General features: G+C 53.8%; 55 non-coding genes across 55 annotated transcripts; all 55 read right to left on the bottom strand.

The window, feature by feature from the left end:
- Nucleotides 1–159: 159 nt before the first annotated feature.
- On the bottom strand, nt 160–241 carry Trnal-uag (transfer RNA leucine (anticodon UAG)). The gene has a single exon. It is a non-coding gene; the product is annotated as a tRNA-Leu (tRNA).
- Nucleotides 242–694: 453 nt separating this feature from the next.
- Trnah-gug (transfer RNA histidin (anticodon GUG)) lies at nt 695–766 on the bottom strand. The gene has a single exon. It is a non-coding gene; the product is annotated as a tRNA-His (tRNA).
- Nucleotides 767–1,146: 380 nt separating this feature from the next.
- On the bottom strand, nt 1,147–1,218 carry Trnae-cuc (transfer RNA glutamic acid (anticodon CUC)). The gene has a single exon. It is a non-coding gene; the product is annotated as a tRNA-Glu (tRNA).
- A 445-nt stretch (nt 1,219–1,663) lies between these two features.
- Trnal-uag (transfer RNA leucine (anticodon UAG)) lies at nt 1,664–1,745 on the bottom strand. The gene has a single exon. It is a non-coding gene; the product is annotated as a tRNA-Leu (tRNA).
- A 453-nt stretch (nt 1,746–2,198) lies between these two features.
- On the bottom strand, nt 2,199–2,270 carry Trnah-gug (transfer RNA histidin (anticodon GUG)). Its single transcript has one exon. It is a non-coding gene; the product is annotated as a tRNA-His (tRNA).
- A 391-nt stretch (nt 2,271–2,661) lies between these two features.
- Trnae-cuc (transfer RNA glutamic acid (anticodon CUC)) lies at nt 2,662–2,733 on the bottom strand. The gene has a single exon. It is a non-coding gene; the product is annotated as a tRNA-Glu (tRNA).
- Nucleotides 2,734–3,178: 445 nt separating this feature from the next.
- On the bottom strand, nt 3,179–3,260 carry Trnal-uag (transfer RNA leucine (anticodon UAG)). Its single transcript has one exon. It is a non-coding gene; the product is annotated as a tRNA-Leu (tRNA).
- Nucleotides 3,261–3,713: 453 nt separating this feature from the next.
- Nucleotides 3,714–3,785, bottom strand: Trnah-gug (transfer RNA histidin (anticodon GUG)). The gene has a single exon. It is a non-coding gene; the product is annotated as a tRNA-His (tRNA).
- A 391-nt stretch (nt 3,786–4,176) lies between these two features.
- On the bottom strand, nt 4,177–4,248 carry Trnae-cuc (transfer RNA glutamic acid (anticodon CUC)). The gene has a single exon. It is a non-coding gene; the product is annotated as a tRNA-Glu (tRNA).
- Nucleotides 4,249–4,693: 445 nt separating this feature from the next.
- Trnal-uag (transfer RNA leucine (anticodon UAG)) lies at nt 4,694–4,775 on the bottom strand. The gene has a single exon. It is a non-coding gene; the product is annotated as a tRNA-Leu (tRNA).
- Nucleotides 4,776–5,228: 453 nt separating this feature from the next.
- On the bottom strand, nt 5,229–5,300 carry Trnah-gug (transfer RNA histidin (anticodon GUG)). The gene has a single exon. It is a non-coding gene; the product is annotated as a tRNA-His (tRNA).
- Nucleotides 5,301–5,691: 391 nt separating this feature from the next.
- Trnae-cuc (transfer RNA glutamic acid (anticodon CUC)) lies at nt 5,692–5,763 on the bottom strand. The gene has a single exon. It is a non-coding gene; the product is annotated as a tRNA-Glu (tRNA).
- Nucleotides 5,764–6,208: 445 nt separating this feature from the next.
- Trnal-uag (transfer RNA leucine (anticodon UAG)) lies at nt 6,209–6,290 on the bottom strand. The gene has a single exon. It is a non-coding gene; the product is annotated as a tRNA-Leu (tRNA).
- A 453-nt stretch (nt 6,291–6,743) lies between these two features.
- Trnah-gug (transfer RNA histidin (anticodon GUG)) lies at nt 6,744–6,815 on the bottom strand. The gene has a single exon. It is a non-coding gene; the product is annotated as a tRNA-His (tRNA).
- A 391-nt stretch (nt 6,816–7,206) lies between these two features.
- Nucleotides 7,207–7,278, bottom strand: Trnae-cuc (transfer RNA glutamic acid (anticodon CUC)). The gene has a single exon. It is a non-coding gene; the product is annotated as a tRNA-Glu (tRNA).
- Nucleotides 7,279–7,723: 445 nt separating this feature from the next.
- On the bottom strand, nt 7,724–7,805 carry Trnal-uag (transfer RNA leucine (anticodon UAG)). Its single transcript has one exon. It is a non-coding gene; the product is annotated as a tRNA-Leu (tRNA).
- A 453-nt stretch (nt 7,806–8,258) lies between these two features.
- Trnah-gug (transfer RNA histidin (anticodon GUG)) lies at nt 8,259–8,330 on the bottom strand. Its single transcript has one exon. It is a non-coding gene; the product is annotated as a tRNA-His (tRNA).
- Nucleotides 8,331–8,721: 391 nt separating this feature from the next.
- Trnae-cuc (transfer RNA glutamic acid (anticodon CUC)) lies at nt 8,722–8,793 on the bottom strand. The gene has a single exon. It is a non-coding gene; the product is annotated as a tRNA-Glu (tRNA).
- A 445-nt stretch (nt 8,794–9,238) lies between these two features.
- Nucleotides 9,239–9,320, bottom strand: Trnal-uag (transfer RNA leucine (anticodon UAG)). The gene has a single exon. It is a non-coding gene; the product is annotated as a tRNA-Leu (tRNA).
- Nucleotides 9,321–9,773: 453 nt separating this feature from the next.
- On the bottom strand, nt 9,774–9,845 carry Trnah-gug (transfer RNA histidin (anticodon GUG)). The gene has a single exon. It is a non-coding gene; the product is annotated as a tRNA-His (tRNA).
- Nucleotides 9,846–10,236: 391 nt separating this feature from the next.
- Trnae-cuc (transfer RNA glutamic acid (anticodon CUC)) lies at nt 10,237–10,308 on the bottom strand. The gene has a single exon. It is a non-coding gene; the product is annotated as a tRNA-Glu (tRNA).
- Nucleotides 10,309–10,753: 445 nt separating this feature from the next.
- On the bottom strand, nt 10,754–10,835 carry Trnal-uag (transfer RNA leucine (anticodon UAG)). The gene has a single exon. It is a non-coding gene; the product is annotated as a tRNA-Leu (tRNA).
- Nucleotides 10,836–11,288: 453 nt separating this feature from the next.
- Nucleotides 11,289–11,360, bottom strand: Trnah-gug (transfer RNA histidin (anticodon GUG)). The gene has a single exon. It is a non-coding gene; the product is annotated as a tRNA-His (tRNA).
- Nucleotides 11,361–11,751: 391 nt separating this feature from the next.
- Trnae-cuc (transfer RNA glutamic acid (anticodon CUC)) lies at nt 11,752–11,823 on the bottom strand. Its single transcript has one exon. It is a non-coding gene; the product is annotated as a tRNA-Glu (tRNA).
- Nucleotides 11,824–12,268: 445 nt separating this feature from the next.
- Trnal-uag (transfer RNA leucine (anticodon UAG)) lies at nt 12,269–12,350 on the bottom strand. Its single transcript has one exon. It is a non-coding gene; the product is annotated as a tRNA-Leu (tRNA).
- A 453-nt stretch (nt 12,351–12,803) lies between these two features.
- Trnah-gug (transfer RNA histidin (anticodon GUG)) lies at nt 12,804–12,875 on the bottom strand. The gene has a single exon. It is a non-coding gene; the product is annotated as a tRNA-His (tRNA).
- Nucleotides 12,876–13,266: 391 nt separating this feature from the next.
- Trnae-cuc (transfer RNA glutamic acid (anticodon CUC)) lies at nt 13,267–13,338 on the bottom strand. The gene has a single exon. It is a non-coding gene; the product is annotated as a tRNA-Glu (tRNA).
- Nucleotides 13,339–13,783: 445 nt separating this feature from the next.
- Nucleotides 13,784–13,865, bottom strand: Trnal-uag (transfer RNA leucine (anticodon UAG)). Its single transcript has one exon. It is a non-coding gene; the product is annotated as a tRNA-Leu (tRNA).
- Nucleotides 13,866–14,318: 453 nt separating this feature from the next.
- On the bottom strand, nt 14,319–14,390 carry Trnah-gug (transfer RNA histidin (anticodon GUG)). Its single transcript has one exon. It is a non-coding gene; the product is annotated as a tRNA-His (tRNA).
- A 391-nt stretch (nt 14,391–14,781) lies between these two features.
- Trnae-cuc (transfer RNA glutamic acid (anticodon CUC)) lies at nt 14,782–14,853 on the bottom strand. The gene has a single exon. It is a non-coding gene; the product is annotated as a tRNA-Glu (tRNA).
- Nucleotides 14,854–15,298: 445 nt separating this feature from the next.
- On the bottom strand, nt 15,299–15,380 carry Trnal-uag (transfer RNA leucine (anticodon UAG)). Its single transcript has one exon. It is a non-coding gene; the product is annotated as a tRNA-Leu (tRNA).
- A 453-nt stretch (nt 15,381–15,833) lies between these two features.
- Nucleotides 15,834–15,905, bottom strand: Trnah-gug (transfer RNA histidin (anticodon GUG)). Its single transcript has one exon. It is a non-coding gene; the product is annotated as a tRNA-His (tRNA).
- A 391-nt stretch (nt 15,906–16,296) lies between these two features.
- Nucleotides 16,297–16,368, bottom strand: Trnae-cuc (transfer RNA glutamic acid (anticodon CUC)). The gene has a single exon. It is a non-coding gene; the product is annotated as a tRNA-Glu (tRNA).
- A 445-nt stretch (nt 16,369–16,813) lies between these two features.
- On the bottom strand, nt 16,814–16,895 carry Trnal-uag (transfer RNA leucine (anticodon UAG)). The gene has a single exon. It is a non-coding gene; the product is annotated as a tRNA-Leu (tRNA).
- A 453-nt stretch (nt 16,896–17,348) lies between these two features.
- On the bottom strand, nt 17,349–17,420 carry Trnah-gug (transfer RNA histidin (anticodon GUG)). The gene has a single exon. It is a non-coding gene; the product is annotated as a tRNA-His (tRNA).
- Nucleotides 17,421–17,811: 391 nt separating this feature from the next.
- Nucleotides 17,812–17,883, bottom strand: Trnae-cuc (transfer RNA glutamic acid (anticodon CUC)). The gene has a single exon. It is a non-coding gene; the product is annotated as a tRNA-Glu (tRNA).
- A 445-nt stretch (nt 17,884–18,328) lies between these two features.
- Nucleotides 18,329–18,410, bottom strand: Trnal-uag (transfer RNA leucine (anticodon UAG)). Its single transcript has one exon. It is a non-coding gene; the product is annotated as a tRNA-Leu (tRNA).
- A 453-nt stretch (nt 18,411–18,863) lies between these two features.
- Trnah-gug (transfer RNA histidin (anticodon GUG)) lies at nt 18,864–18,935 on the bottom strand. The gene has a single exon. It is a non-coding gene; the product is annotated as a tRNA-His (tRNA).
- Nucleotides 18,936–19,326: 391 nt separating this feature from the next.
- On the bottom strand, nt 19,327–19,398 carry Trnae-cuc (transfer RNA glutamic acid (anticodon CUC)). Its single transcript has one exon. It is a non-coding gene; the product is annotated as a tRNA-Glu (tRNA).
- A 445-nt stretch (nt 19,399–19,843) lies between these two features.
- Trnal-uag (transfer RNA leucine (anticodon UAG)) lies at nt 19,844–19,925 on the bottom strand. Its single transcript has one exon. It is a non-coding gene; the product is annotated as a tRNA-Leu (tRNA).
- Nucleotides 19,926–20,378: 453 nt separating this feature from the next.
- Nucleotides 20,379–20,450, bottom strand: Trnah-gug (transfer RNA histidin (anticodon GUG)). The gene has a single exon. It is a non-coding gene; the product is annotated as a tRNA-His (tRNA).
- Nucleotides 20,451–20,841: 391 nt separating this feature from the next.
- On the bottom strand, nt 20,842–20,913 carry Trnae-cuc (transfer RNA glutamic acid (anticodon CUC)). The gene has a single exon. It is a non-coding gene; the product is annotated as a tRNA-Glu (tRNA).
- Nucleotides 20,914–21,358: 445 nt separating this feature from the next.
- Nucleotides 21,359–21,440, bottom strand: Trnal-uag (transfer RNA leucine (anticodon UAG)). Its single transcript has one exon. It is a non-coding gene; the product is annotated as a tRNA-Leu (tRNA).
- A 453-nt stretch (nt 21,441–21,893) lies between these two features.
- Nucleotides 21,894–21,965, bottom strand: Trnah-gug (transfer RNA histidin (anticodon GUG)). The gene has a single exon. It is a non-coding gene; the product is annotated as a tRNA-His (tRNA).
- Nucleotides 21,966–22,356: 391 nt separating this feature from the next.
- On the bottom strand, nt 22,357–22,428 carry Trnae-cuc (transfer RNA glutamic acid (anticodon CUC)). Its single transcript has one exon. It is a non-coding gene; the product is annotated as a tRNA-Glu (tRNA).
- Nucleotides 22,429–22,873: 445 nt separating this feature from the next.
- Nucleotides 22,874–22,955, bottom strand: Trnal-uag (transfer RNA leucine (anticodon UAG)). Its single transcript has one exon. It is a non-coding gene; the product is annotated as a tRNA-Leu (tRNA).
- A 453-nt stretch (nt 22,956–23,408) lies between these two features.
- Nucleotides 23,409–23,480, bottom strand: Trnah-gug (transfer RNA histidin (anticodon GUG)). Its single transcript has one exon. It is a non-coding gene; the product is annotated as a tRNA-His (tRNA).
- A 391-nt stretch (nt 23,481–23,871) lies between these two features.
- Nucleotides 23,872–23,943, bottom strand: Trnae-cuc (transfer RNA glutamic acid (anticodon CUC)). The gene has a single exon. It is a non-coding gene; the product is annotated as a tRNA-Glu (tRNA).
- Nucleotides 23,944–24,388: 445 nt separating this feature from the next.
- Trnal-uag (transfer RNA leucine (anticodon UAG)) lies at nt 24,389–24,470 on the bottom strand. The gene has a single exon. It is a non-coding gene; the product is annotated as a tRNA-Leu (tRNA).
- A 453-nt stretch (nt 24,471–24,923) lies between these two features.
- Nucleotides 24,924–24,995, bottom strand: Trnah-gug (transfer RNA histidin (anticodon GUG)). The gene has a single exon. It is a non-coding gene; the product is annotated as a tRNA-His (tRNA).
- Nucleotides 24,996–25,386: 391 nt separating this feature from the next.
- Nucleotides 25,387–25,458, bottom strand: Trnae-cuc (transfer RNA glutamic acid (anticodon CUC)). The gene has a single exon. It is a non-coding gene; the product is annotated as a tRNA-Glu (tRNA).
- A 445-nt stretch (nt 25,459–25,903) lies between these two features.
- On the bottom strand, nt 25,904–25,985 carry Trnal-uag (transfer RNA leucine (anticodon UAG)). The gene has a single exon. It is a non-coding gene; the product is annotated as a tRNA-Leu (tRNA).
- A 453-nt stretch (nt 25,986–26,438) lies between these two features.
- Nucleotides 26,439–26,510, bottom strand: Trnah-gug (transfer RNA histidin (anticodon GUG)). The gene has a single exon. It is a non-coding gene; the product is annotated as a tRNA-His (tRNA).
- Nucleotides 26,511–26,901: 391 nt separating this feature from the next.
- Nucleotides 26,902–26,973, bottom strand: Trnae-cuc (transfer RNA glutamic acid (anticodon CUC)). Its single transcript has one exon. It is a non-coding gene; the product is annotated as a tRNA-Glu (tRNA).
- A 445-nt stretch (nt 26,974–27,418) lies between these two features.
- On the bottom strand, nt 27,419–27,500 carry Trnal-uag (transfer RNA leucine (anticodon UAG)). The gene has a single exon. It is a non-coding gene; the product is annotated as a tRNA-Leu (tRNA).
- Between the last annotated feature and the right edge of the window lie 144 nt (nt 27,501–27,644).

Here is a 27,644-nt window from a genome sequence, read left to right as displayed (position 1 = left end):
CACCTGTGGGTTTGGAACCCACGCCTCCAAAGAGACTGGTGCCTGATACCAGCGCCTTAGACCGCTCGGCCACGCTACCTACACAACACGCGCGTCACAAGAGCTGCGTCCTACCCCACGAGAACACACCGCATCGGCACAAAAATGAGACGTCAAAATTGGCAACGGTGGGATTCGAACCCACGCCTCCGAAGAGACTGGTGCCTAAAACCAGCGCCTTAGACCGCTCGGCCACGTTACCGTTGGAGCAGCAGCGGCAAAACGTTTCATTTGTACTACAAAGGTCACTTCGAAATGGAAGTATCTTGGCAATCGCCGTGCCATGTCCACTGGAAGCATCTCTTTAGGCCATCCACAACAAGAAAGTGCCGTGCCCGCCGTATGGTAGCGACGCCACTTGTCTGTAGCTGTCGCAGTTAAGGAGACAGCATCAAGAGACGTTTTCGTGCCGTGACCATGTTTCGAAACCTGGGCTTTCCGTAACCACTAAAGTATCATAGCTGTACCTGTCGGGCGGAGCTAGAATGTTCCATGTAACAGACATATGTGAGCTCAAGAAGGTTGCACTTGTGATGAAGTGGTAGTACGGACTGCGGCCTGCGGAACACGAGTGAAAAACCAAGGAAGCACTGTGATTTCGGGTACTCGTGCACTATCGTCAATGCAACGGCAGCAAGGAGAAACTTTCAAAAATTGCCGTGACCAGGATTCGAACCTGGGTTATTGCGGCCACAACGCAATGTCCTAACCACTAGACGATCACGGCCATGGCCACGGAGGCGCCCACGGAAGCAGCTGGCTGGAATGCAAGTGTCGATACACAGCAAAGCCTAAGCCTAGGCCAAGGTGTACGCCACAGCAGTGGCAGACACGGTCTCCATCACATGCATGCGAGCTAATGAACGTGCCTGCGCTGTCAGTACACTAACTACAGTGGTTAGCTGCATCCACCTCCGTGGCAATGTGTTGCAGACCTCCAAGCCTCTTGACAACAGGTACCGGTATGTGGCTGGATAACAAGTGGATAGACGCCCATCTCTCTCGCCGTCAGGTGTTGCAACGAATCATACTTAACGTGGCTTTGTGCACGCGTCAGCGTAGCGTCAGTCGAGCAAAGTCGAGACAAGTCGCAACAAAAACGCGCACTTCCGGTACCGGGAATCGAACCCGGGCCTCCTGGGTGAGAGCCAGGTATCCTAGCCACTAGACCACACCGGATAACGACGGCAGCGCTCCTCCAGCGAACGCAGCAGCAACCCACGGTTAATCGACGACAAGTGTAAAAAAATCCACTCTCTCGCGTTATAGAGCGGCGTGCTCCGGACGCATTTCGTGGAGACGAACGCCAGCAATGATGAGAGCAAAAGGCGCCTACAAATCCTGTCGTTGCACCACGCACTGTTCTACGACAATTCACGAAACAGACGCTCACGCCTTGTTGTGCCGTTTTCTTTGCGGGCAATGAGTGCAGCTGTCTACGACACAGGCAACATTACACGTTTGGCACCTGTGGGTTTGGAACCCACGCCTCCAAAGAGACTGGTGCCTGATACCAGCGCCTTAGACCGCTCGGCCACGCTACCTACACAACACGCGCGTCACAAGAGCTGCGTCCTACCCCACGAGAACACACCGCATCGGCACAAAAATGAGACGTCAAAATTGGCAACGGTGGGATTCGAACACACGCCTCCGAAGAGACTGGTGCCTAAAACCAGCGCCTTAGACCGCTCGGCCACGTTACCGTTGGAGCAGCAGCGGCAAAACGTTTCATTTGTACTACAAAGGTCACTTCGAAATGGAAGTATCTTGGCAATCGCCGTGCCATGTCCACTGGAAGCATCTCTTTAGGCCATCCACAACAAGAAAGTGCCGTGCCCGCCGTATGGTAGCGACGCCACTTGTCTGTAGCTGTCGCAGTTAAGGAGACAGCATCAAGAGACGTTTTCGTGCCGTGACCATGTTTCGAAACCTGGGCTTTCCGTAACCACTAAAGTATCATAGCTGTACCTGTCGGGCGGAGCTAGAATGTTCCATGTAACAGACATATGTGAGCTCAAGAAGGTTGCACTTGTGATGAAGTGGTAGTACGGACTGCGGCCTGCGGAACACGAGTGAAAAACCAAGGAAGCACTGTGATTTCGGGTACTCGTGCACTATCGTCAATGCAACGGCAGCAAGGAGAAACTTTCAAAAATTGCCGTGACCAGGATTCGAACCTGGGTTATTGCGGCCACAACGCAATGTCCTAACCACTAGACGATCACGGCCATGGCCACGGAGGCGCCCACGGAAGCAGCTGGCTGGAATGCAAGTGTCGATACACAGCAAAGCCTAAGCCTAGGCCAAGGTGTACGCCACAGCAGTGGCAGACACGGTCTCCATCACATGCATGCGAGCTAATGAACGTGCCTGCGCTGTCAGTACACTAACTACAGTGGTTAGCTGCATCCACCTCCGTGGCAATGTGTTGCAGACCTCCAAGCCTCTTGACAACAGGTACCGGTATGTGGCTGGATAACAAGTGGATAGACGCCCATCTCTCTCGCCGTCAGGTGTTGCAACGAATCATACTTAACGTGGCTTTGTGCACGCGTCAGCGTAGCGTCAGTCGAGCAAAGTCGAGACAAGTCGCATAAGAGGAGCAACAAAAACGCGCACTTCCGGTACCGGGAATCGAACCCGGGCCTCCTGGGTGAGAGCCAGGTATCCTAGCCACTAGACCACACCGGATAACGACGGCAGCGCTCCTCCAGCGAACGCAGCAGCAACCCACGGTTAATCGACGACAAGTGTAAAAAAATCCACTCTCTCGCGTTATAGAGCGGCGTGCTCCGGACGCATTTCGTGGAGACGAACGCCAGCAATGATGAGAGCAAAAGGCGCCTACAAATCCTGTCGTTGCACCACGCACTGTTCTACGACAATTCACGAAACAGACGCTCACGCCTTGTTGTGCCGTTTTCTTTGCGGGCAATGAGTGCAGCTGTCTACGACACAGGCAACATTACACGTTTGGCACCTGTGGGTTTGGAACCCACGCCTCCAAAGAGACTGGTGCCTGATACCAGCGCCTTAGACCGCTCGGCCACGCTACCTACACAACACGCGCGTCACAAGAGCTGCGTCCTACCCCACGAGAACACACCGCATCGGCACAAAAATGAGACGTCAAAATTGGCAACGGTGGGATTCGAACCCACGCCTCCGAAGAGACTGGTGCCTAAAACCAGCGCCTTAGACCGCTCGGCCACGTTACCGTTGGAGCAGCAGCGGCAAAACGTTTCATTTGTACTACAAAGGTCACTTCGAAATGGAAGTATCTTGGCAATCGCCGTGCCATGTCCACTGGAAGCATCTCTTTAGGCCATCCACAACAAGAAAGTGCCGTGCCCGCCGTATGGTAGCGACGCCACTTGTCTGTAGCTGTCGCAGTTAAGGAGACAGCATCAAGAGACGTTTTCGTGCCGTGACCATGTTTCGAAACCTGGGCTTTCCGTAACCACTAAAGTATCATAGCTGTACCTGTCGGGCGGAGCTAGAATGTTCCATGTAACAGACATATGTGAGCTCAAGAAGGTTGCACTTGTGATGAAGTGGTAGTACGGACTGCGGCCTGCGGAACACGAGTGAAAAACCAAGGAAGCACTGTGATTTCGGGTACTCGTGCACTATCGTCAATGCAACGGCAGCAAGGAGAAACTTTCAAAAATTGCCGTGACCAGGATTCGAACCTGGGTTATTGCGGCCACAACGCAATGTCCTAACCACTAGACGATCACGGCCATGGCCACGGAGGCGCCCACGGAAGCAGCTGGCTGGAATGCAAGTGTCGATACACAGCAAAGCCTAAGCCTAGGCCAAGGTGTACGCCACAGCAGTGGCAGACACGGTCTCCATCACATGCATGCGAGCTAATGAACGTGCCTGCGCTGTCAGTACACTAACTACAGTGGTTAGCTGCATCCACCTCCGTGGCAATGTGTTGCAGACCTCCAAGCCTCTTGACAACAGGTACCGGTATGTGGCTGGATAACAAGTGGATAGACGCCCATCTCTCTCGCCGTCAGGTGTTGCAACGAATCATACTTAACGTGGCTTTGTGCACGCGTCAGCGTAGCGTCAGTCGAGCAAAGTCGAGACAAGTCGCATAAGAGGAGCAACAAAAACGCGCACTTCCGGTACCGGGAATCGAACCCGGGCCTCCTGGGTGAGAGCCAGGTATCCTAGCCACTAGACCACACCGGATAACGACGGCAGCGCTCCTCCAGCGAACGCAGCAGCAACCCACGGTTAATCGACGACAAGTGTAAAAAAATCCACTCTCTCGCGTTATAGAGCGGCGTGCTCCGGACGCATTTCGTGGAGACGAACGCCAGCAATGATGAGAGCAAAAGGCGCCTACAAATCCTGTCGTTGCACCACGCACTGTTCTACGACAATTCACGAAACAGACGCTCACGCCTTGTTGTGCCGTTTTCTTTGCGGGCAATGAGTGCAGCTGTCTACGACACAGGCAACATTACACGTTTGGCACCTGTGGGTTTGGAACCCACGCCTCCAAAGAGACTGGTGCCTGATACCAGCGCCTTAGACCGCTCGGCCACGCTACCTACACAACACGCGCGTCACAAGAGCTGCGTCCTACCCCACGAGAACACACCGCATCGGCACAAAAATGAGACGTCAAAATTGGCAACGGTGGGATTCGAACCCACGCCTCCGAAGAGACTGGTGCCTAAAACCAGCGCCTTAGACCGCTCGGCCACGTTACCGTTGGAGCAGCAGCGGCAAAACGTTTCATTTGTACTACAAAGGTCACTTCGAAATGGAAGTATCTTGGCAATCGCCGTGCCATGTCCACTGGAAGCATCTCTTTAGGCCATCCACAACAAGAAAGTGCCGTGCCCGCCGTATGGTAGCGACGCCACTTGTCTGTAGCTGTCGCAGTTAAGGAGACAGCATCAAGAGACGTTTTCGTGCCGTGACCATGTTTCGAAACCTGGGCTTTCCGTAACCACTAAAGTATCATAGCTGTACCTGTCGGGCGGAGCTAGAATGTTCCATGTAACAGACATATGTGAGCTCAAGAAGGTTGCACTTGTGATGAAGTGGTAGTACGGACTGCGGCCTGCGGAACACGAGTGAAAAACCAAGGAAGCACTGTGATTTCGGGTACTCGTGCACTATCGTCAATGCAACGGCAGCAAGGAGAAACTTTCAAAAATTGCCGTGACCAGGATTCGAACCTGGGTTATTGCGGCCACAACGCAATGTCCTAACCACTAGTCGATCACGGCCATGGCCACGGAGGCGCCCACGGAAGCAGCTGGCTGGAATGCAAGTGTCGATACACAGCAAAGCCTAAGCCTAGGCCAAGGTGTACGCCACAGCAGTGGCAGACACGGTCTCCATCACATGCATGCGAGCTAATGAACGTGCCTGCGCTGTCAGTACACTAACTACAGTGGTTAGCTGCATCCACCTCCGTGGCAATGTGTTGCAGACCTCCAAGCCTCTTGACAACAGGTACCGGTATGTGGCTGGATAACAAGTGGATAGACGCCCATCTCTCTCGCCGTCAGGTGTTGCAACGAATCATACTTAACGTGGCTTTGTGCACGCGTCAGCGTAGCGTCAGTCGAGCAAAGTCGAGACAAGTCGCATAAGAGGAGCAACAAAAACGCGCACTTCCGGTACCGGGAATCGAACCCGGGCCTCCTGGGTGAGAGCCAGGTATCCTAGCCACTAGACCACACCGGATAACGACGGCAGCGCTCCTCCAGCGAACGCAGCAGCAACCCACGGTTAATCGACGACAAGTGTAAAAAAATCCACTCTCTCGCGTTATAGAGCGGCGTGCTCCGGACGCATTTCGTGGAGACGAACGCCAGCAATGATGAGAGCAAAAGGCGCCTACAAATCCTGTCGTTGCACCACGCACTGTTCTACGACAATTCACGAAACAGACGCTCACGCCTTGTTGTGCCGTTTTCTTTGCGGGCAATGAGTGCAGCTGTCTACGACACAGGCAACATTACACGTTTGGCACCTGTGGGTTTGGAACCCACGCCTCCAAAGAGACTGGTGCCTGATACCAGCGCCTTAGACCGCTCGGCCACGCTACCTACACAACACGCGCGTCACAAGAGCTGCGTCCTACCCCACGAGAACACACCGCATCGGCACAAAAATGAGACGTCAAAATTGGCAACGGTGGGATTCGAACCCACGCCTCCGAAGAGACTGGTGCCTAAAACCAGCGCCTTAGACCGCTCGGCCACGTTACCGTTGGAGCAGCAGCGGCAAAACGTTTCATTTGTACTACAAAGGTCACTTCGAAATGGAAGTATCTTGGCAATCGCCGTGCCATGTCCACTGGAAGCATCTCTTTAGGCCATCCACAACAAGAAAGTGCCGTGCCCGCCGTATGGTAGCGACGCCACTTGTCTGTAGCTGTCGCAGTTAAGGAGACAGCATCAAGAGACGTTTTCGTGCCGTGACCATGTTTCGAAACCTGGGCTTTCCGTAACCACTAAAGTATCATAGCTGTACCTGTCGGGCGGAGCTAGAATGTTCCATGTAACAGACATATGTGAGCTCAAGAAGGTTGCACTTGTGATGAAGTGGTAGTACGGACTGCGGCCTGCGGAACACGAGTGAAAAACCAAGGAAGCACTGTGATTTCGGGTACTCGTGCACTATCGTCAATGCAACGGCAGCAAGGAGAAACTTTCAAAAATTGCCGTGACCAGGATTCGAACCTGGGTTATTGCGGCCACAACGCAATGTCCTAACCACTAGTCGATCACGGCCATGGCCACGGAGGCGCCCACGGAAGCAGCTGGCTGGAATGCAAGTGTCGATACACAGCAAAGCCTAAGCCTAGGCCAAGGTGTACGCCACAGCAGTGGCAGACACGGTCTCCATCACATGCATGCGAGCTAATGAACGTGCCTGCGCTGTCAGTACACTAACTACAGTGGTTAGCTGCATCCACCTCCGTGGCAATGTGTTGCAGACCTCCAAGCCTCTTGACAACAGGTACCGGTATGTGGCTGGATAACAAGTGGATAGACGCCCATCTCTCTCGCCGTCAGGTGTTGCAACGAATCATACTTAACGTGGCTTTGTGCACGCGTCAGCGTAGCGTCAGTCGAGCAAAGTCGAGACAAGTCGCATAAGAGGAGCAACAAAAACGCGCACTTCCGGTACCGGGAATCGAACCCGGGCCTCCTGGGTGAGAGCCAGGTATCCTAGCCACTAGACCACACCGGATAACGACGGCAGCGCTCCTCCAGCGAACGCAGCAGCAACCCACGGTTAATCGACGACAAGTGTAAAAAAATCCACTCTCTCGCGTTATAGAGCGGCGTGCTCCGGACGCATTTCGTGGAGACGAACGCCAGCAATGATGAGAGCAAAAGGCGCCTACAAATCCTGTCGTTGCACCACGCACTGTTCTACGACAATTCACGAAACAGACGCTCACGCCTTGTTGTGCCGTTTTCTTTGCGGGCAATGAGTGCAGCTGTCTACGACACAGGCAACATTACACGTTTGGCACCTGTGGGTTTGGAACCCACGCCTCCAAAGAGACTGGTGCCTGATACCAGCGCCTTAGACCGCTCGGCCACGCTACCTACACAACACGCGCGTCACAAGAGCTGCGTCCTACCCCACGAGAACACACCGCATCGGCACAAAAATGAGACGTCAAAATTGGCAACGGTGGGATTCGAACCCACGCCTCCGAAGAGACTGGTGCCTAAAACCAGCGCCTTAGACCGCTCGGCCACGTTACCGTTGGAGCAGCAGCGGCAAAACGTTTCATTTGTACTACAAAGGTCACTTCGAAATGGAAGTATCTTGGCAATCGCCGTGCCATGTCCACTGGAAGCATCTCTTTAGGCCATCCACAACAAGAAAGTGCCGTGCCCGCCGTATGGTAGCGACGCCACTTGTCTGTAGCTGTCGCAGTTAAGGAGACAGCATCAAGAGACGTTTTCGTGCCGTGACCATGTTTCGAAACCTGGGCTTTCCGTAACCACTAAAGTATCATAGCTGTACCTGTCGGGCGGAGCTAGAATGTTCCATGTAACAGACATATGTGAGCTCAAGAAGGTTGCACTTGTGATGAAGTGGTAGTACGGACTGCGGCCTGCGGAACACGAGTGAAAAACCAAGGAAGCACTGTGATTTCGGGTACTCGTGCACTATCGTCAATGCAACGGCAGCAAGGAGAAACTTTCAAAAATTGCCGTGACCAGGATTCGAACCTGGGTTATTGCGGCCACAACGCAATGTCCTAACCACTAGTCGATCACGGCCATGGCCACGGAGGCGCCCACGGAAGCAGCTGGCTGGAATGCAAGTGTCGATACACAGCAAAGCCTAAGCCTAGGCCAAGGTGTACGCCACAGCAGTGGCAGACACGGTCTCCATCACATGCATGCGAGCTAATGAACGTGCCTGCGCTGTCAGTACACTAACTACAGTGGTTAGCTGCATCCACCTCCGTGGCAATGTGTTGCAGACCTCCAAGCCTCTTGACAACAGGTACCGGTATGTGGCTGGATAACAAGTGGATAGACGCCCATCTCTCTCGCCGTCAGGTGTTGCAACGAATCATACTTAACGTGGCTTTGTGCACGCGTCAGCGTAGCGTCAGTCGAGCAAAGTCGAGACAAGTCGCATAAGAGGAGCAACAAAAACGCGCACTTCCGGTACCGGGAATCGAACCCGGGCCTCCTGGGTGAGAGCCAGGTATCCTAGCCACTAGACCACACCGGATAACGACGGCAGCGCTCCTCCAGCGAACGCAGCAGCAACCCACGGTTAATCGACGACAAGTGTAAAAAAATCCACTCTCTCGCGTTATAGAGCGGCGTGCTCCGGACGCATTTCGTGGAGACGAACGCCAGCAATGATGAGAGCAAAAGGCGCCTACAAATCCTGTCGTTGCACCACGCACTGTTCTACGACAATTCACGAAACAGACGCTCACGCCTTGTTGTGCCGTTTTCTTTGCGGGCAATGAGTGCAGCTGTCTACGACACAGGCAACATTACACGTTTGGCACCTGTGGGTTTGGAACCCACGCCTCCAAAGAGACTGGTGCCTGATACCAGCGCCTTAGACCGCTCGGCCACGCTACCTACACAACACGCGCGTCACAAGAGCTGCGTCCTACCCCACGAGAACACACCGCATCGGCACAAAAATGAGACGTCAAAATTGGCAACGGTGGGATTCGAACACACGCCTCCGAAGAGACTGGTGCCTAAAACCAGCGCCTTAGACCGCTCGGCCACGTTACCGTTGGAGCAGCAGCGGCAAAACGTTTCATTTGTACTACAAAGGTCACTTCGAAATGGAAGTATCTTGGCAATCGCCGTGCCATGTCCACTGGAAGCATCTCTTTAGGCCATCCACAACAAGAAAGTGCCGTGCCCGCCGTATGGTAGCGACGCCACTTGTCTGTAGCTGTCGCAGTTAAGGAGACAGCATCAAGAGACGTTTTCGTGCCGTGACCATGTTTCGAAACCTGGGCTTTCCGTAACCACTAAAGTATCATAGCTGTACCTGTCGGGCGGAGCTAGAATGTTCCATGTAACAGACATATGTGAGCTCAAGAAGGTTGCACTTGTGATGAAGTGGTAGTACGGACTGCGGCCTGCGGAACACGAGTGAAAAACCAAGGAAGCACTGTGATTTCGGGTACTCGTGCACTATCGTCAATGCAACGGCAGCAAGGAGAAACTTTCAAAAATTGCCGTGACCAGGATTCGAACCTGGGTTATTGCGGCCACAACGCAATGTCCTAACCACTAGACGATCACGGCCATGGCCACGGAGGCGCCCACGGAAGCAGCTGGCTGGAATGCAAGTGTCGATACACAGCAAAGCCTAAGCCTAGGCCAAGGTGTACGCCACAGCAGTGGCAGACACGGTCTCCATCACATGCATGCGAGCTAATGAACGTGCCTGCGCTGTCAGTACACTAACTACAGTGGTTAGCTGCATCCACCTCCGTGGCAATGTGTTGCAGACCTCCAAGCCTCTTGACAACAGGTACCGGTATGTGGCTGGATAACAAGTGGATAGACGCCCATCTCTCTCGCCGTCAGGTGTTGCAACGAATCATACTTAACGTGGCTTTGTGCACGCGTCAGCGTAGCGTCAGTCGAGCAAAGTCGAGACAAGTCGCATAAGAGGAGCAACAAAAACGCGCACTTCCGGTACCGGGAATCGAACCCGGGCCTCCTGGGTGAGAGCCAGGTATCCTAGCCACTAGACCACACCGGATAACGACGGCAGCGCTCCTCCAGCGAACGCAGCAGCAACCCACGGTTAATCGACGACAAGTGTAAAAAAATCCACTCTCTCGCGTTATAGAGCGGCGTGCTCCGGACGCATTTCGTGGAGACGAACGCCAGCAATGATGAGAGCAAAAGGCGCCTACAAATCCTGTCGTTGCACCACGCACTGTTCTACGACAATTCACGAAACAGACGCTCACGCCTTGTTGTGCCGTTTTCTTTGCGGGCAATGAGTGCAGCTGTCTACGACACAGGCAACATTACACGTTTGGCACCTGTGGGTTTGGAACCCACGCCTCCAAAGAGACTGGTGCCTGATACCAGCGCCTTAGACCGCTCGGCCACGCTACCTACACAACACGCGCGTCACAAGAGCTGCGTCCTACCCCACGAGAACACACCGCATCGGCACAAAAATGAGACGTCAAAATTGGCAACGGTGGGATTCGAACCCACGCCTCCGAAGAGACTGGTGCCTAAAACCAGCGCCTTAGACCGCTCGGCCACGTTACCGTTGGAGCAGCAGCGGCAAAACGTTTCATTTGTACTACAAAGGTCACTTCGAAATGGAAGTATCTTGGCAATCGCCGTGCCATGTCCACTGGAAGCATCTCTTTAGGCCATCCACAACAAGAAAGTGCCGTGCCCGCCGTATGGTAGCGACGCCACTTGTCTGTAGCTGTCGCAGTTAAGGAGACAGCATCAAGAGACGTTTTCGTGCCGTGACCATGTTTCGAAACCTGGGCTTTCCGTAACCACTAAAGTATCATAGCTGTACCTGTCGGGCGGAGCTAGAATGTTCCATGTAACAGACATATGTGAGCTCAAGAAGGTTGCACTTGTGATGAAGTGGTAGTACGGACTGCGGCCTGCGGAACACGAGTGAAAAACCAAGGAAGCACTGTGATTTCGGGTACTCGTGCACTATCGTCAATGCAACGGCAGCAAGGAGAAACTTTCAAAAATTGCCGTGACCAGGATTCGAACCTGGGTTATTGCGGCCACAACGCAATGTCCTAACCACTAGACGATCACGGCCATGGCCACGGAGGCGCCCACGGAAGCAGCTGGCTGGAATGCAAGTGTCGATACACAGCAAAGCCTAAGCCTAGGCCAAGGTGTACGCCACAGCAGTGGCAGACACGGTCTCCATCACATGCATGCGAGCTAATGAACGTGCCTGCGCTGTCAGTACACTAACTACAGTGGTTAGCTGCATCCACCTCCGTGGCAATGTGTTGCAGACCTCCAAGCCTCTTGACAACAGGTACCGGTATGTGGCTGGATAACAAGTGGATAGACGCCCATCTCTCTCGCCGTCAGGTGTTGCAACGAATCATACTTAACGTGGCTTTGTGCACGCGTCAGCGTAGCGTCAGTCGAGCAAAGTCGAGACAAGTCGCATAAGAGGAGCAACAAAAACGCGCACTTCCGGTACCGGGAATCGAACCCGGGCCTCCTGGGTGAGAGCCAGGTATCCTAGCCACTAGACCACACCGGATAACGACGGCAGCGCTCCTCCAGCGAACGCAGCAGCAACCCACGGTTAATCGACGACAAGTGTAAAAAAATCCACTCTCTCGCGTTATAGAGCGGCGTGCTCCGGACGCATTTCGTGGAGACGAACGCCAGCAATGATGAGAGCAAAAGGCGCCTACAAATCCTGTCGTTGCACCACGCACTGTTCTACGACAATTCACGAAACAGACGCTCACGCCTTGTTGTGCCGTTTTCTTTGCGGGCAATGAGTGCAGCTGTCTACGACACAGGCAACATTACACGTTTGGCACCTGTGGGTTTGGAACCCACGCCTCCAAAGAGACTGGTGCCTGATACCAGCGCCTTAGACCGCTCGGCCACGCTACCTACACAACACGCGCGTCACAAGAGCTGCGTCCTACCCCACGAGAACACACCGCATCGGCACAAAAATGAGACGTCAAAATTGGCAACGGTGGGATTCGAACACACGCCTCCGAAGAGACTGGTGCCTAAAACCAGCGCCTTAGACCGCTCGGCCACGTTACCGTTGGAGCAGCAGCGGCAAAACGTTTCATTTGTACTACAAAGGTCACTTCGAAATGGAAGTATCTTGGCAATCGCCGTGCCATGTCCACTGGAAGCATCTCTTTAGGCCATCCACAACAAGAAAGTGCCGTGCCCGCCGTATGGTAGCGACGCCACTTGTCTGTAGCTGTCGCAGTTAAGGAGACAGCATCAAGAGACGTTTTCGTGCCGTGACCATGTTTCGAAACCTGGGCTTTCCGTAACCACTAAAGTATCATAGCTGTACCTGTCGGGCGGAGCTAGAATGTTCCATGTAACAGACATATGTGAGCTCAAGAAGGTTGCACTTGTGATGAAGTGGTAGTACGGACTGCGGCCTGCGGAACACGAGTGAAAAACCAAGGAAGCACTGTGATTTCGGGTACTCGTGCACTATCGTCAATGCAACGGCAGCAAGGAGAAACTTTCAAAAATTGCCGTGACCAGGATTCGAACCTGGGTTATTGCGGCCACAACGCAATGTCCTAACCACTAGACGATCACGGCCATGGCCACGGAGGCGCCCACGGAAGCAGCTGGCTGGAATGCAAGTGTCGATACACAGCAAAGCCTAAGCCTAGGCCAAGGTGTACGCCACAGCAGTGGCAGACACGGTCTCCATCACATGCATGCGAGCTAATGAACGTGCCTGCGCTGTCAGTACACTAACTACAGTGGTTAGCTGCATCCACCTCCGTGGCAATGTGTTGCAGACCTCCAAGCCTCTTGACAACAGGTACCGGTATGTGGCTGGATAACAAGTGGATAGACGCCCATCTCTCTCGCCGTCAGGTGTTGCAACGAATCATACTTAACGTGGCTTTGTGCACGCGTCAGCGTAGCGTCAGTCGAGCAAAGTCGAGACAAGTCGCATAAGAGGAGCAACAAAAACGCGCACTTCCGGTACCGGGAATCGAACCCGGGCCTCCTGGGTGAGAGCCAGGTATCCTAGCCACTAGACCACACCGGATAACGACGGCAGCGCTCCTCCAGCGAACGCAGCAGCAACCCACGGTTAATCGACGACAAGTGTAAAAAAATCCACTCTCTCGCGTTATAGAGCGGCGTGCTCCGGACGCATTTCGTGGAGACGAACGCCAGCAATGATGAGAGCAAAAGGCGCCTACAAATCCTGTCGTTGCACCACGCACTGTTCTACGACAATTCACGAAACAGACGCTCACGCCTTGTTGTGCCGTTTTCTTTGCGGGCAATGAGTGCAGCTGTCTACGACACAGGCAACATTACACGTTTGGCACCTGTGGGTTTGGAACCCACGCCTCCAAAGAGACTGGTGCCTGATACCAGCGCCTTAGACCGCTCGGCCACGCTACCTACACAACACGCGCGTCACAAGAGCTGCGTCCTACCCCACGAGAACACACCGCATCGGCACAAAAATGAGACGTCAAAATTGGCAACGGTGGGATTCGAACACACGCCTCCGAAGAGACTGGTGCCTAAAACCAGCGCCTTAGACCGCTCGGCCACGTTACCGTTGGAGCAGCAGCGGCAAAACGTTTCATTTGTACTACAAAGGTCACTTCGAAATGGAAGTATCTTGGCAATCGCCGTGCCATGTCCACTGGAAGCATCTCTTTAGGCCATCCACAACAAGAAAGTGCCGTGCCCGCCGTATGGTAGCGACGCCACTTGTCTGTAGCTGTCGCAGTTAAGGAGACAGCATCAAGAGACGTTTTCGTGCCGTGACCATGTTTCGAAACCTGGGCTTTCCGTAACCACTAAAGTATCATAGCTGTACCTGTCGGGCGGAGCTAGAATGTTCCATGTAACAGACATATGTGAGCTCAAGAAGGTTGCACTTGTGATGAAGTGGTAGTACGGACTGCGGCCTGCGGAACACGAGTGAAAAACCAAGGAAGCACTGTGATTTCGGGTACTCGTGCACTATCGTCAATGCAACGGCAGCAAGGAGAAACTTTCAAAAATTGCCGTGACCAGGATTCGAACCTGGGTTATTGCGGCCACAACGCAATGTCCTAACCACTAGACGATCACGGCCATGGCCACGGAGGCGCCCACGGAAGCAGCTGGCTGGAATGCAAGTGTCGATACACAGCAAAGCCTAAGCCTAGGCCAAGGTGTACGCCACAGCAGTGGCAGACACGGTCTCCATCACATGCATGCGAGCTAATGAACGTGCCTGCGCTGTCAGTACACTAACTACAGTGGTTAGCTGCATCCACCTCCGTGGCAATGTGTTGCAGACCTCCAAGCCTCTTGACAACAGGTACCGGTATGTGGCTGGATAACAAGTGGATAGACGCCCATCTCTCTCGCCGTCAGGTGTTGCAACGAATCATACTTAACGTGGCTTTGTGCACGCGTCAGCGTAGCGTCAGTCGAGCAAAGTCGAGACAAGTCGCATAAGAGGAGCAACAAAAACGCGCACTTCCGGTACCGGGAATCGAACCCGGGCCTCCTGGGTGAGAGCCAGGTATCCTAGCCACTAGACCACACCGGATAACGACGGCAGCGCTCCTCCAGCGAACGCAGCAGCAACCCACGGTTAATCGACGACAAGTGTAAAAAAATCCACTCTCTCGCGTTATAGAGCGGCGTGCTCCGGACGCATTTCGTGGAGACGAACGCCAGCAATGATGAGAGCAAAAGGCGCCTACAAATCCTGTCGTTGCACCACGCACTGTTCTACGACAATTCACGAAACAGACGCTCACGCCTTGTTGTGCCGTTTTCTTTGCGGGCAATGAGTGCAGCTGTCTACGACACAGGCAACATTACACGTTTGGCACCTGTGGGTTTGGAACCCACGCCTCCAAAGAGACTGGTGCCTGATACCAGCGCCTTAGACCGCTCGGCCACGCTACCTACACAACACGCGCGTCACAAGAGCTGCGTCCTACCCCACGAGAACACACCGCATCGGCACAAAAATGAGACGTCAAAATTGGCAACGGTGGGATTCGAACACACGCCTCCGAAGAGACTGGTGCCTAAAACCAGCGCCTTAGACCGCTCGGCCACGTTACCGTTGGAGCAGCAGCGGCAAAACGTTTCATTTGTACTACAAAGGTCACTTCGAAATGGAAGTATCTTGGCAATCGCCGTGCCATGTCCACTGGAAGCATCTCTTTAGGCCATCCACAACAAGAAAGTGCCGTGCCCGCCGTATGGTAGCGACGCCACTTGTCTGTAGCTGTCGCAGTTAAGGAGACAGCATCAAGAGACGTTTTCGTGCCGTGACCATGTTTCGAAACCTGGGCTTTCCGTAACCACTAAAGTATCATAGCTGTACCTGTCGGGCGGAGCTAGAATGTTCCATGTAACAGACATATGTGAGCTCAAGAAGGTTGCACTTGTGATGAAGTGGTAGTACGGACTGCGGCCTGCGGAACACGAGTGAAAAACCAAGGAAGCACTGTGATTTCGGGTACTCGTGCACTATCGTCAATGCAACGGCAGCAAGGAGAAACTTTCAAAAATTGCCGTGACCAGGATTCGAACCTGGGTTATTGCGGCCACAACGCAATGTCCTAACCACTAGACGATCACGGCCATGGCCACGGAGGCGCCCACGGAAGCAGCTGGCTGGAATGCAAGTGTCGATACACAGCAAAGCCTAAGCCTAGGCCAAGGTGTACGCCACAGCAGTGGCAGACACGGTCTCCATCACATGCATGCGAGCTAATGAACGTGCCTGCGCTGTCAGTACACTAACTACAGTGGTTAGCTGCATCCACCTCCGTGGCAATGTGTTGCAGACCTCCAAGCCTCTTGACAACAGGTACCGGTATGTGGCTGGATAACAAGTGGATAGACGCCCATCTCTCTCGCCGTCAGGTGTTGCAACGAATCATACTTAACGTGGCTTTGTGCACGCGTCAGCGTAGCGTCAGTCGAGCAAAGTCGAGACAAGTCGCATAAGAGGAGCAACAAAAACGCGCACTTCCGGTACCGGGAATCGAACCCGGGCCTCCTGGGTGAGAGCCAGGTATCCTAGCCACTAGACCACACCGGATAACGACGGCAGCGCTCCTCCAGCGAACGCAGCAGCAACCCACGGTTAATCGACGACAAGTGTAAAAAAATCCACTCTCTCGCGTTATAGAGCGGCGTGCTCCGGACGCATTTCGTGGAGACGAACGCCAGCAATGATGAGAGCAAAAGGCGCCTACAAATCCTGTCGTTGCACCACGCACTGTTCTACGACAATTCACGAAACAGACGCTCACGCCTTGTTGTGCCGTTTTCTTTGCGGGCAATGAGTGCAGCTGTCTACGACACAGGCAACATTACACGTTTGGCACCTGTGGGTTTGGAACCCACGCCTCCAAAGAGACTGGTGCCTGATACCAGCGCCTTAGACCGCTCGGCCACGCTACCTACACAACACGCGCGTCACAAGAGCTGCGTCCTACCCCACGAGAACACACCGCATCGGCACAAAAATGAGACGTCAAAATTGGCAACGGTGGGATTCGAACACACGCCTCCGAAGAGACTGGTGCCTAAAACCAGCGCCTTAGACCGCTCGGCCACGTTACCGTTGGAGCAGCAGCGGCAAAACGTTTCATTTGTACTACAAAGGTCACTTCGAAATGGAAGTATCTTGGCAATCGCCGTGCCATGTCCACTGGAAGCATCTCTTTAGGCCATCCACAACAAGAAAGTGCCGTGCCCGCCGTATGGTAGCGACGCCACTTGTCTGTAGCTGTCGCAGTTAAGGAGACAGCATCAAGAGACGTTTTCGTGCCGTGACCATGTTTCGAAACCTGGGCTTTCCGTAACCACTAAAGTATCATAGCTGTACCTGTCGGGCGGAGCTAGAATGTTCCATGTAACAGACATATGTGAGCTCAAGAAGGTTGCACTTGTGATGAAGTGGTAGTACGGACTGCGGCCTGCGGAACACGAGTGAAAAACCAAGGAAGCACTGTGATTTCGGGTACTCGTGCACTATCGTCAATGCAACGGCAGCAAGGAGAAACTTTCAAAAATTGCCGTGACCAGGATTCGAACCTGGGTTATTGCGGCCACAACGCAATGTCCTAACCACTAGACGATCACGGCCATGGCCACGGAGGCGCCCACGGAAGCAGCTGGCTGGAATGCAAGTGTCGATACACAGCAAAGCCTAAGCCTAGGCCAAGGTGTACGCCACAGCAGTGGCAGACACGGTCTCCATCACATGCATGCGAGCTAATGAACGTGCCTGCGCTGTCAGTACACTAACTACAGTGGTTAGCTGCATCCACCTCCGTGGCAATGTGTTGCAGACCTCCAAGCCTCTTGACAACAGGTACCGGTATGTGGCTGGATAACAAGTGGATAGACGCCCATCTCTCTCGCCGTCAGGTGTTGCAACGAATCATACTTAACGTGGCTTTGTGCACGCGTCAGCGTAGCGTCAGTCGAGCAAAGTCGAGACAAGTCGCATAAGAGGAGCAACAAAAACGCGCACTTCCGGTACCGGGAATCGAACCCGGGCCTCCTGGGTGAGAGCCAGGTATCCTAGCCACTAGACCACACCGGATAACGACGGCAGCGCTCCTCCAGCGAACGCAGCAGCAACCCACGGTTAATCGACGACAAGTGTAAAAAAATCCACTCTCTCGCGTTATAGAGCGGCGTGCTCCGGACGCATTTCGTGGAGACGAACGCCAGCAATGATGAGAGCAAAAGGCGCCTACAAATCCTGTCGTTGCACCACGCACTGTTCTACGACAATTCACGAAACAGACGCTCACGCCTTGTTGTGCCGTTTTCTTTGCGGGCAATGAGTGCAGCTGTCTACGACACAGGCAACATTACACGTTTGGCACCTGTGGGTTTGGAACCCACGCCTCCAAAGAGACTGGTGCCTGATACCAGCGCCTTAGACCGCTCGGCCACGCTACCTACACAACACGCGCGTCACAAGAGCTGCGTCCTACCCCACGAGAACACACCGCATCGGCACAAAAATGAGACGTCAAAATTGGCAACGGTGGGATTCGAACACACGCCTCCGAAGAGACTGGTGCCTAAAACCAGCGCCTTAGACCGCTCGGCCACGTTACCGTTGGAGCAGCAGCGGCAAAACGTTTCATTTGTACTACAAAGGTCACTTCGAAATGGAAGTATCTTGGCAATCGCCGTGCCATGTCCACTGGAAGCATCTCTTTAGGCCATCCACAACAAGAAAGTGCCGTGCCCGCCGTATGGTAGCGACGCCACTTGTCTGTAGCTGTCGCAGTTAAGGAGACAGCATCAAGAGACGTTTTCGTGCCGTGACCATGTTTCGAAACCTGGGCTTTCCGTAACCACTAAAGTATCATAGCTGTACCTGTCGGGCGGAGCTAGAATGTTCCATGTAACAGACATATGTGAGCTCAAGAAGGTTGCACTTGTGATGAAGTGGTAGTACGGACTGCGGCCTGCGGAACACGAGTGAAAAACCAAGGAAGCACTGTGATTTCGGGTACTCGTGCACTATCGTCAATGCAACGGCAGCAAGGAGAAACTTTCAAAAATTGCCGTGACCAGGATTCGAACCTGGGTTATTGCGGCCACAACGCAATGTCCTAACCACTAGACGATCACGGCCATGGCCACGGAGGCGCCCACGGAAGCAGCTGGCTGGAATGCAAGTGTCGATACACAGCAAAGCCTAAGCCTAGGCCAAGGTGTACGCCACAGCAGTGGCAGACACGGTCTCCATCACATGCATGCGAGCTAATGAACGTGCCTGCGCTGTCAGTACACTAACTACAGTGGTTAGCTGCATCCACCTCCGTGGCAATGTGTTGCAGACCTCCAAGCCTCTTGACAACAGGTACCGGTATGTGGCTGGATAACAAGTGGATAGACGCCCATCTCTCTCGCCGTCAGGTGTTGCAACGAATCATACTTAACGTGGCTTTGTGCACGCGTCAGCGTAGCGTCAGTCGAGCAAAGTCGAGACAAGTCGCATAAGAGGAGCAACAAAAACGCGCACTTCCGGTACCGGGAATCGAACCCGGGCCTCCTGGCTGAGAGCCAGGTATCCTAGCCACTAGACCACACCGGATAACGACGGCAGCGCTCCTCCAGCGAACGCAGCAGCAACCCACGGTTAATCGACGACAAGTGTAAAAAAATCCACTCTCTCGCGTTATAGAGCGGCGTGCTCCGGACGCATTTCGTGGAGACGAACGCCAGCAATGATGAGAGCAAAAGGCGCCTACAAATCCTGTCGTTGCACCACGCACTGTTCTACGACAATTCACGAAACAGACGCTCACGCCTTGTTGTGCCGTTTTCTTTGCGGGCAATGAGTGCAGCTGTCTACGACACAGGCAACATTACACGTTTGGCACCTGTGGGTTTGGAACCCACGCCTCCAAAGAGACTGGTGCCTGATACCAGCGCCTTAGACCGCTCGGCCACGCTACCTACACAACACGCGCGTCACAAGAGCTGCGTCCTACCCCACGAGAACACACCGCATCGGCACAAAAATGAGACGTCAAAATTGGCAACGGTGGGATTCGAACACACGCCTCCGAAGAGACTGGTGCCTAAAACCAGCGCCTTAGACCGCTCGGCCACGTTACCGTTGGAGCAGCAGCGGCAAAACGTTTCATTTGTACTACAAAGGTCACTTCGAAATGGAAGTATCTTGGCAATCGCCGTGCCATGTCCACTGGAAGCATCTCTTTAGGCCATCCACAACAAGAAAGTGCCGTGCCCGCCGTATGGTAGCGACGCCACTTGTCTGTAGCTGTCGCAGTTAAGGAGACAGCATCAAGAGACGTTTTCGTGCCGTGACCATGTTTCGAAACCTGGGCTTTCCGTAACCACTAAAGTATCATAGCTGTACCTGTCGGGCGGAGCTAGAATGTTCCATGTAACAGACATATGTGAGCTCAAGAAGGTTGCACTTGTGATGAAGTGGTAGTACGGACTGCGGCCTGCGGAACACGAGTGAAAAACCAAGGAAGCACTGTGATTTCGGGTACTCGTGCACTATCGTCAATGCAACGGCAGCAAGGAGAAACTTTCAAAAATTGCCGTGACCAGGATTCGAACCTGGGTTATTGCGGCCACAACGCAATGTCCTAACCACTAGACGATCACGGCCATGGCCACGGAGGCGCCCACGGAAGCAGCTGGCTGGAATGCAAGTGTCGATACACAGCAAAGCCTAAGCCTAGGCCAAGGTGTACGCCACAGCAGTGGCAGACACGGTCTCCATCACATGCATGCGAGCTAATGAACGTGCCTGCGCTGTCAGTACACTAACTACAGTGGTTAGCTGCATCCACCTCCGTGGCAATGTGTTGCAGACCTCCAAGCCTCTTGACAACAGGTACCGGTATGTGGCTGGATAACAAGTGGATAGACGCCCATCTCTCTCGCCGTCAGGTGTTGCAACGAATCATACTTAACGTGGCTTTGTGCACGCGTCAGCGTAGCGTCAGTCGAGCAAAGTCGAGACAAGTCGCATAAGAGGAGCAACAAAAACGCGCACTTCCGGTACCGGGAATCGAACCCGGGCCTCCTGGCTGAGAGCCAGGTATCCTAGCCACTAGACCACACCGGATAACGACGGCAGCGCTCCTCCAGCGAACGCAGCAGCAACCCACGGTTAATCGACGACAAGTGTAAAAAAATCCACTCTCTCGCGTTATAGAGCGGCGTGCTCCGGACGCATTTCGTGGAGACGAACGCCAGCAATGATGAGAGCAAAAGGCGCCTACAAATCCTGTCGTTGCACCACGCACTGTTCTACGACAATTCACGAAACAGACGCTCACGCCTTGTTGTGCCGTTTTCTTTGCGGGCAATGAGTGCAGCTGTCTACGACACAGGCAACATTACACGTTTGGCACCTGTGGGTTTGGAACCCACGCCTCCAAAGAGACTGGTGCCTGATACCAGCGCCTTAGACCGCTCGGCCACGCTACCTACACAACACGCGCGTCACAAGAGCTGCGTCCTACCCCACGAGAACACACCGCATCGGCACAAAAATGAGACGTCAAAATTGGCAACGGTGGGATTCGAACACACGCCTCCGAAGAGACTGGTGCCTAAAACCAGCGCCTTAGACCGCTCGGCCACGTTACCGTTGGAGCAGCAGCGGCAAAACGTTTCATTTGTACTACAAAGGTCACTTCGAAATGGAAGTATCTTGGCAATCGCCGTGCCATGTCCACTGGAAGCATCTCTTTAGGCCATCCACAACAAGAAAGTGCCGTGCCCGCCGTATGGTAGCGACGCCACTTGTCTGTAGCTGTCGCAGTTAAGGAGACAGCATCAAGAGACGTTTTCGTGCCGTGACCATGTTTCGAAACCTGGGCTTTCCGTAACCACTAAAGTATCATAGCTGTACCTGTCGGGCGGAGCTAGAATGTTCCATGTAACAGACATATGTGAGCTCAAGAAGGTTGCACTTGTGATGAAGTGGTAGTACGGACTGCGGCCTGCGGAACACGAGTGAAAAACCAAGGAAGCACTGTGATTTCGGGTACTCGTGCACTATCGTCAATGCAACGGCAGCAAGGAGAAACTTTCAAAAATTGCCGTGACCAGGATTCGAACCTGGGTTATTGCGGCCACAACGCAATGTCCTAACCACTAGTCGATCACGGCCATGGCCACGGAGGCGCCCACGGAAGCAGCTGGCTGGAATGCAAGTGTCGATACACAGCAAAGCCTAAGCCTAGGCCAAGGTGTACGCCACAGCAGTGGCAGACACGGTCTCCATCACATGCATGCGAGCTAATGAACGTGCCTGCGCTGTCAGTACACTAACTACAGTGGTTAGCTGCATCCACCTCCGTGGCAATGTGTTGCAGACCTCCAAGCCTCTTGACAACAGGTACCGGTATGTGGCTGGATAACAAGTGGATAGACGCCCATCTCTCTCGCCGTCAGGTGTTGCAACGAATCATACTTAACGTGGCTTTGTGCACGCGTCAGCGTAGCGTCAGTCGAGCAAAGTCGAGACAAGTCGCATAAGAGGAGCAACAAAAACGCGCACTTCCGGTACCGGGAATCGAACCCGGGCCTCCTGGGTGAGAGCCAGGTATCCTAGCCACTAGACCACACCGGATAACGACGGCAGCGCTCCTCCAGCGAACGCAGCAGCAACCCACGGTTAATCGACGACAAGTGTAAAAAAATCCACTCTCTCGCGTTATAGAGCGGCGTGCTCCGGACGCATTTCGTGGAGACGAACGCCAGCAATGATGAGAGCAAAAGGCGCCTACAAATCCTGTCGTTGCACCACGCACTGTTCTACGACAATTCACGAAACAGACGCTCACGCCTTGTTGTGCCGTTTTCTTTGCGGGCAATGAGTGCAGCTGTCTACGACACAGGCAACATTACACGTTTGGCACCTGTGGGTTTGGAACCCACGCCTCCAAAGAGACTGGTGCCTGATACCAGCGCCTTAGACCGCTCGGCCACGCTACCTACACAACACGCGCGTCACAAGAGCTGCGTCCTACCCCACGAGAACACACCGCATCGGCACAAAAATGAGACGTCAAAATTGGCAACGGTGGGATTCGAACACACGCCTCCGAAGAGACTGGTGCCTAAAACCAGCGCCTTAGACCGCTCGGCCACGTTACCGTTGGAGCAGCAGCGGCAAAACGTTTCATTTGTACTACAAAGGTCACTTCGAAATGGAAGTATCTTGGCAATCGCCGTGCCATGTCCACTGGAAGCATCTCTTTAGGCCATCCACAACAAGAAAGTGCCGTGCCCGCCGTATGGTAGCGACGCCACTTGTCTGTAGCTGTCGCAGTTAAGGAGACAGCATCAAGAGACGTTTTCGTGCCGTGACCATGTTTCGAAACCTGGGCTTTCCGTAACCACTAAAGTATCATAGCTGTACCTGTCGGGCGGAGCTAGAATGTTCCATGTAACAGACATATGTGAGCTCAAGAAGGTTGCACTTGTGATGAAGTGGTAGTACGGACTGCGGCCTGCGGAACACGAGTGAAAAACCAAGGAAGCACTGTGATTTCGGGTACTCGTGCACTATCGTCAATGCAACGGCAGCAAGGAGAAACTTTCAAAAATTGCCGTGACCAGGATTCGAACCTGGGTTATTGCGGCCACAACGCAATGTCCTAACCACTAGACGATCACGGCCATGGCCACGGAGGCGCCCACGGAAGCAGCTGGCTGGAATGCAAGTGTCGATACACAGCAAAGCCTAAGCCTAGGCCAAGGTGTACGCCACAGCAGTGGCAGACACGGTCTCCATCACATGCATGCGAGCTAATGAACGTGCCTGCGCTGTCAGTACACTAACTACAGTGGTTAGCTGCATCCACCTCCGTGGCAATGTGTTGCAGACCTCCAAGCCTCTTGACAACAGGTACCGGTATGTGGCTGGATAACAAGTGGATAGACGCCCATCTCTCTCGCCGTCAGGTGTTGCAACGAATCATACTTAACGTGGCTTTGTGCACGCGTCAGCGTAGCGTCAGTCGAGCAAAGTCGAGACAAGTCGCATAAGAGGAGCAACAAAAACGCGCACTTCCGGTACCGGGAATCGAACCCGGGCCTCCTGGGTGAGAGCCAGGTATCCTAGCCACTAGACCACACCGGATAACGACGGCAGCGCTCCTCCAGCGAACGCAGCAGCAACCCACGGTTAATCGACGACAAGTGTAAAAAAATCCACTCTCTCGCGTTATAGAGCGGCGTGCTCCGGACGCATTTCGTGGAGACGAACGCCAGCAATGATGAGAGCAAAAGGCGCCTACAAATCCTGTCGTTGCACCACGCACTGTTCTACGACAATTCACGAAACAGACGCTCACGCCTTGTTGTGCCGTTTTCTTTGCGGGCAATGAGTGCAGCTGTCTACGACACAGGCAACATTACACGTTTGGCACCTGTGGGTTTGGAACCCACGCCTCCAAAGAGACTGGTGCCTGATACCAGCGCCTTAGACCGCTCGGCCACGCTACCTACACAACACGCGCGTCACAAGAGCTGCGTCCTACCCCACGAGAACACACCGCATCGGCACAAAAATGAGACGTCAAAATTGGCAACGGTGGGATTCGAACACACGCCTCCGAAGAGACTGGTGCCTAAAACCAGCGCCTTAGACCGCTCGGCCACGTTACCGTTGGAGCAGCAGCGGCAAAACGTTTCATTTGTACTACAAAGGTCACTTCGAAATGGAAGTATCTTGGCAATCGCCGTGCCATGTCCACTGGAAGCATCTCTTTAGGCCATCCACAACAAGAAAGTGCCGTGCCCGCCGTATGGTAGCGACGCCACTTGTCTGTAGCTGTCGCAGTTAAGGAGACAGCATCAAGAGACGTTTTCGTGCCGTGACCATGTTTCGAAACCTGGGCTTTCCGTAACCACTAAAGTATCATAGCTGTACCTGTCGGGCGGAGCTAGAATGTTCCATGTAACAGACATATGTGAGCTCAAGAAGGTTGCACTTGTGATGAAGTGGTAGTACGGACTGCGGCCTGCGGAACACGAGTGAAAAACCAAGGAAGCACTGTGATTTCGGGTACTCGTGCACTATCGTCAATGCAACGGCAGCAAGGAGAAACTTTCAAAAATTGCCGTGACCAGGATTCGAACCTGGGTTATTGCGGCCACAACGCAATGTCCTAACCACTAGTCGATCACGGCCATGGCCACGGAGGCGCCCACGGAAGCAGCTGGCTGGAATGCAAGTGTCGATACACAGCAAAGCCTAAGCCTAGGCCAAGGTGTACGCCACAGCAGTGGCAGACACGGTCTCCATCACATGCATGCGAGCTAATGAACGTGCCTGCGCTGTCAGTACACTAACTACAGTGGTTAGCTGCATCCACCTCCGTGGCAATGTGTTGCAGACCTCCAAGCCTCTTGACAACAGGTACCGGTATGTGGCTGGATAACAAGTGGATAGACGCCCATCTCTCTCGCCGTCAGGTGTTGCAACGAATCATACTTAACGTGGCTTTGTGCACGCGTCAGCGTAGCGTCAGTCGAGCAAAGTCGAGACAAGTCGCATAAGAGGAGCAACAAAAACGCGCACTTCCGGTACCGGGAATCGAACCCGGGCCTCCTGGGTGAGAGCCAGGTATCCTAGCCACTAGACCACACCGGATAACGACGGCAGCGCTCCTCCAGCGAACGCAGCAGCAACCCACGGTTAATCGACGACAAGTGTAAAAAAATCCACTCTCTCGCGTTATAGAGCGGCGTGCTCCGGACGCATTTCGTGGAGACGAACGCCAGCAATGATGAGAGCAAAAGGCGCCTACAAATCCTGTCGTTGCACCACGCACTGTTCTACGACAATTCACGAAACAGACGCTCACGCCTTGTTGTGCCGTTTTCTTTGCGGGCAATGAGTGCAGCTGTCTACGACACAGGCAACATTACACGTTTGGCACCTGTGGGTTTGGAACCCACGCCTCCAAAGAGACTGGTGCCTGATACCAGCGCCTTAGACCGCTCGGCCACGCTACCTACACAACACGCGCGTCACAAGAGCTGCGTCCTACCCCACGAGAACACACCGCATCGGCACAAAAATGAGACGTCAAAATTGGCAACGGTGGGATTCGAACACACGCCTCCGAAGAGACTGGTGCCTAAAACCAGCGCCTTAGACCGCTCGGCCACGTTACCGTTGGAGCAGCAGCGGCAAAACGTTTCATTTGTACTACAAAGGTCACTTCGAAATGGAAGTATCTTGGCAATCGCCGTGCCATGTCCACTGGAAGCATCTCTTTAGGCCATCCACAACAAGAAAGTGCCGTGCCCGCCGTATGGTAGCGACGCCACTTGTCTGTAGCTGTCGCAGTTAAGGAGACAGCATCAAGAGACGTTTTCGTGCCGTGACCATGTTTCGAAACCTGGGCTTTCCGTAACCACTAAAGTATCATAGCTGTACCTGTCGGGCGGAGCTAGAATGTTCCATGTAACAGACATATGTGAGCTCAAGAAGGTTGCACTTGTGATGAAGTGGTAGTACGGACTGCGGCCTGCGGAACACGAGTGAAAAACCAAGGAAGCACTGTGATTTCGGGTACTCGTGCACTATCGTCAATGCAACGGCAGCAAGGAGAAACTTTCAAAAATTGCCGTGACCAGGATTCGAACCTGGGTTATTGCGGCCACAACGCAATGTCCTAACCACTAGACGATCACGGCCATGGCCACGGAGGCGCCCACGGAAGCAGCTGGCTGGAATGCAAGTGTCGATACACAGCAAAGCCTAAGCCTAGGCCAAGGTGTACGCCACAGCAGTGGCAGACACGGTCTCCATCACATGCATGCGAGCTAATGAACGTGCCTGCGCTGTCAGTACACTAACTACAGTGGTTAGCTGCATCCACCTCCGTGGCAATGTGTTGCAGACCTCCAAGCCTCTTGACAACAGGTACCGGTATGTGGCTGGATAACAAGTGGATAGACGCCCATCTCTCTCGCCGTCAGGTGTTGCAACGAATCATACTTAACGTGGCTTTGTGCACGCGTCAGCGTAGCGTCAGTCGAGCAAAGTCGAGACAAGTCGCATAAGAGGAGCAACAAAAACGCGCACTTCCGGTACCGGGAATCGAACCCGGGCCTCCTGGGTGAGAGCCAGGTATCCTAGCCACTAGACCACACCGGATAACGACGGCAGCGCTCCTCCAGCGAACGCAGCAGCAACCCACGGTTAATCGACGACAAGTGTAAAAAAATCCACTCTCTCGCGTTATAGAGCGGCGTGCTCCGGACGCATTTCGTGGAGACGAACGCCAGCAATGATGAGAGCAAAAGGCGCCTACAAATCCTGTCGTTGCACCACGCACTGTTCTACGACAATTCACGAAACAGACGCTCACGCCTTGTTGTGCCGTTTTCTTTGCGGGCAATGAGTGCAGCTGTCTACGACACAGGCAACATTACACGTTTGGCACCTGTGGGTTTGGAACCCACGCCTCCAAAGAGACTGGTGCCTGATACCAGCGCCTTAGACCGCTCGGCCACGCTACCTACACAACACGCGCGTCACAAGAGCTGCGTCCTACCCCACGAGAACACACCGCATCGGCACAAAAATGAGACGTCAAAATTGGCAACGGTGGGATTCGAACACACGCCTCCGAAGAGACTGGTGCCTAAAACCAGCGCCTTAGACCGCTCGGCCACGTTACCGTTGGAGCAGCAGCGGCAAAACGTTTCATTTGTACTACAAAGGTCACTTCGAAATGGAAGTATCTTGGCAATCGCCGTGCCATGTCCACTGGAAGCATCTCTTTAGGCCATCCACAACAAGAAAGTGCCGTGCCCGCCGTATGG

This window comes from Schistocerca gregaria, unplaced genomic scaffold, assembly GCF_023897955.1.
Source record: "Schistocerca gregaria isolate iqSchGreg1 unplaced genomic scaffold, iqSchGreg1.2 ptg000982l, whole genome shotgun sequence".
Lineage (NCBI taxonomy): Eukaryota > Metazoa > Arthropoda > Insecta > Orthoptera > Acrididae > Schistocerca > Schistocerca gregaria.
The sequence above is the reverse complement of the archived record's forward strand: the minus strand, read 5'-3'. Positions and strand labels throughout refer to the sequence as shown.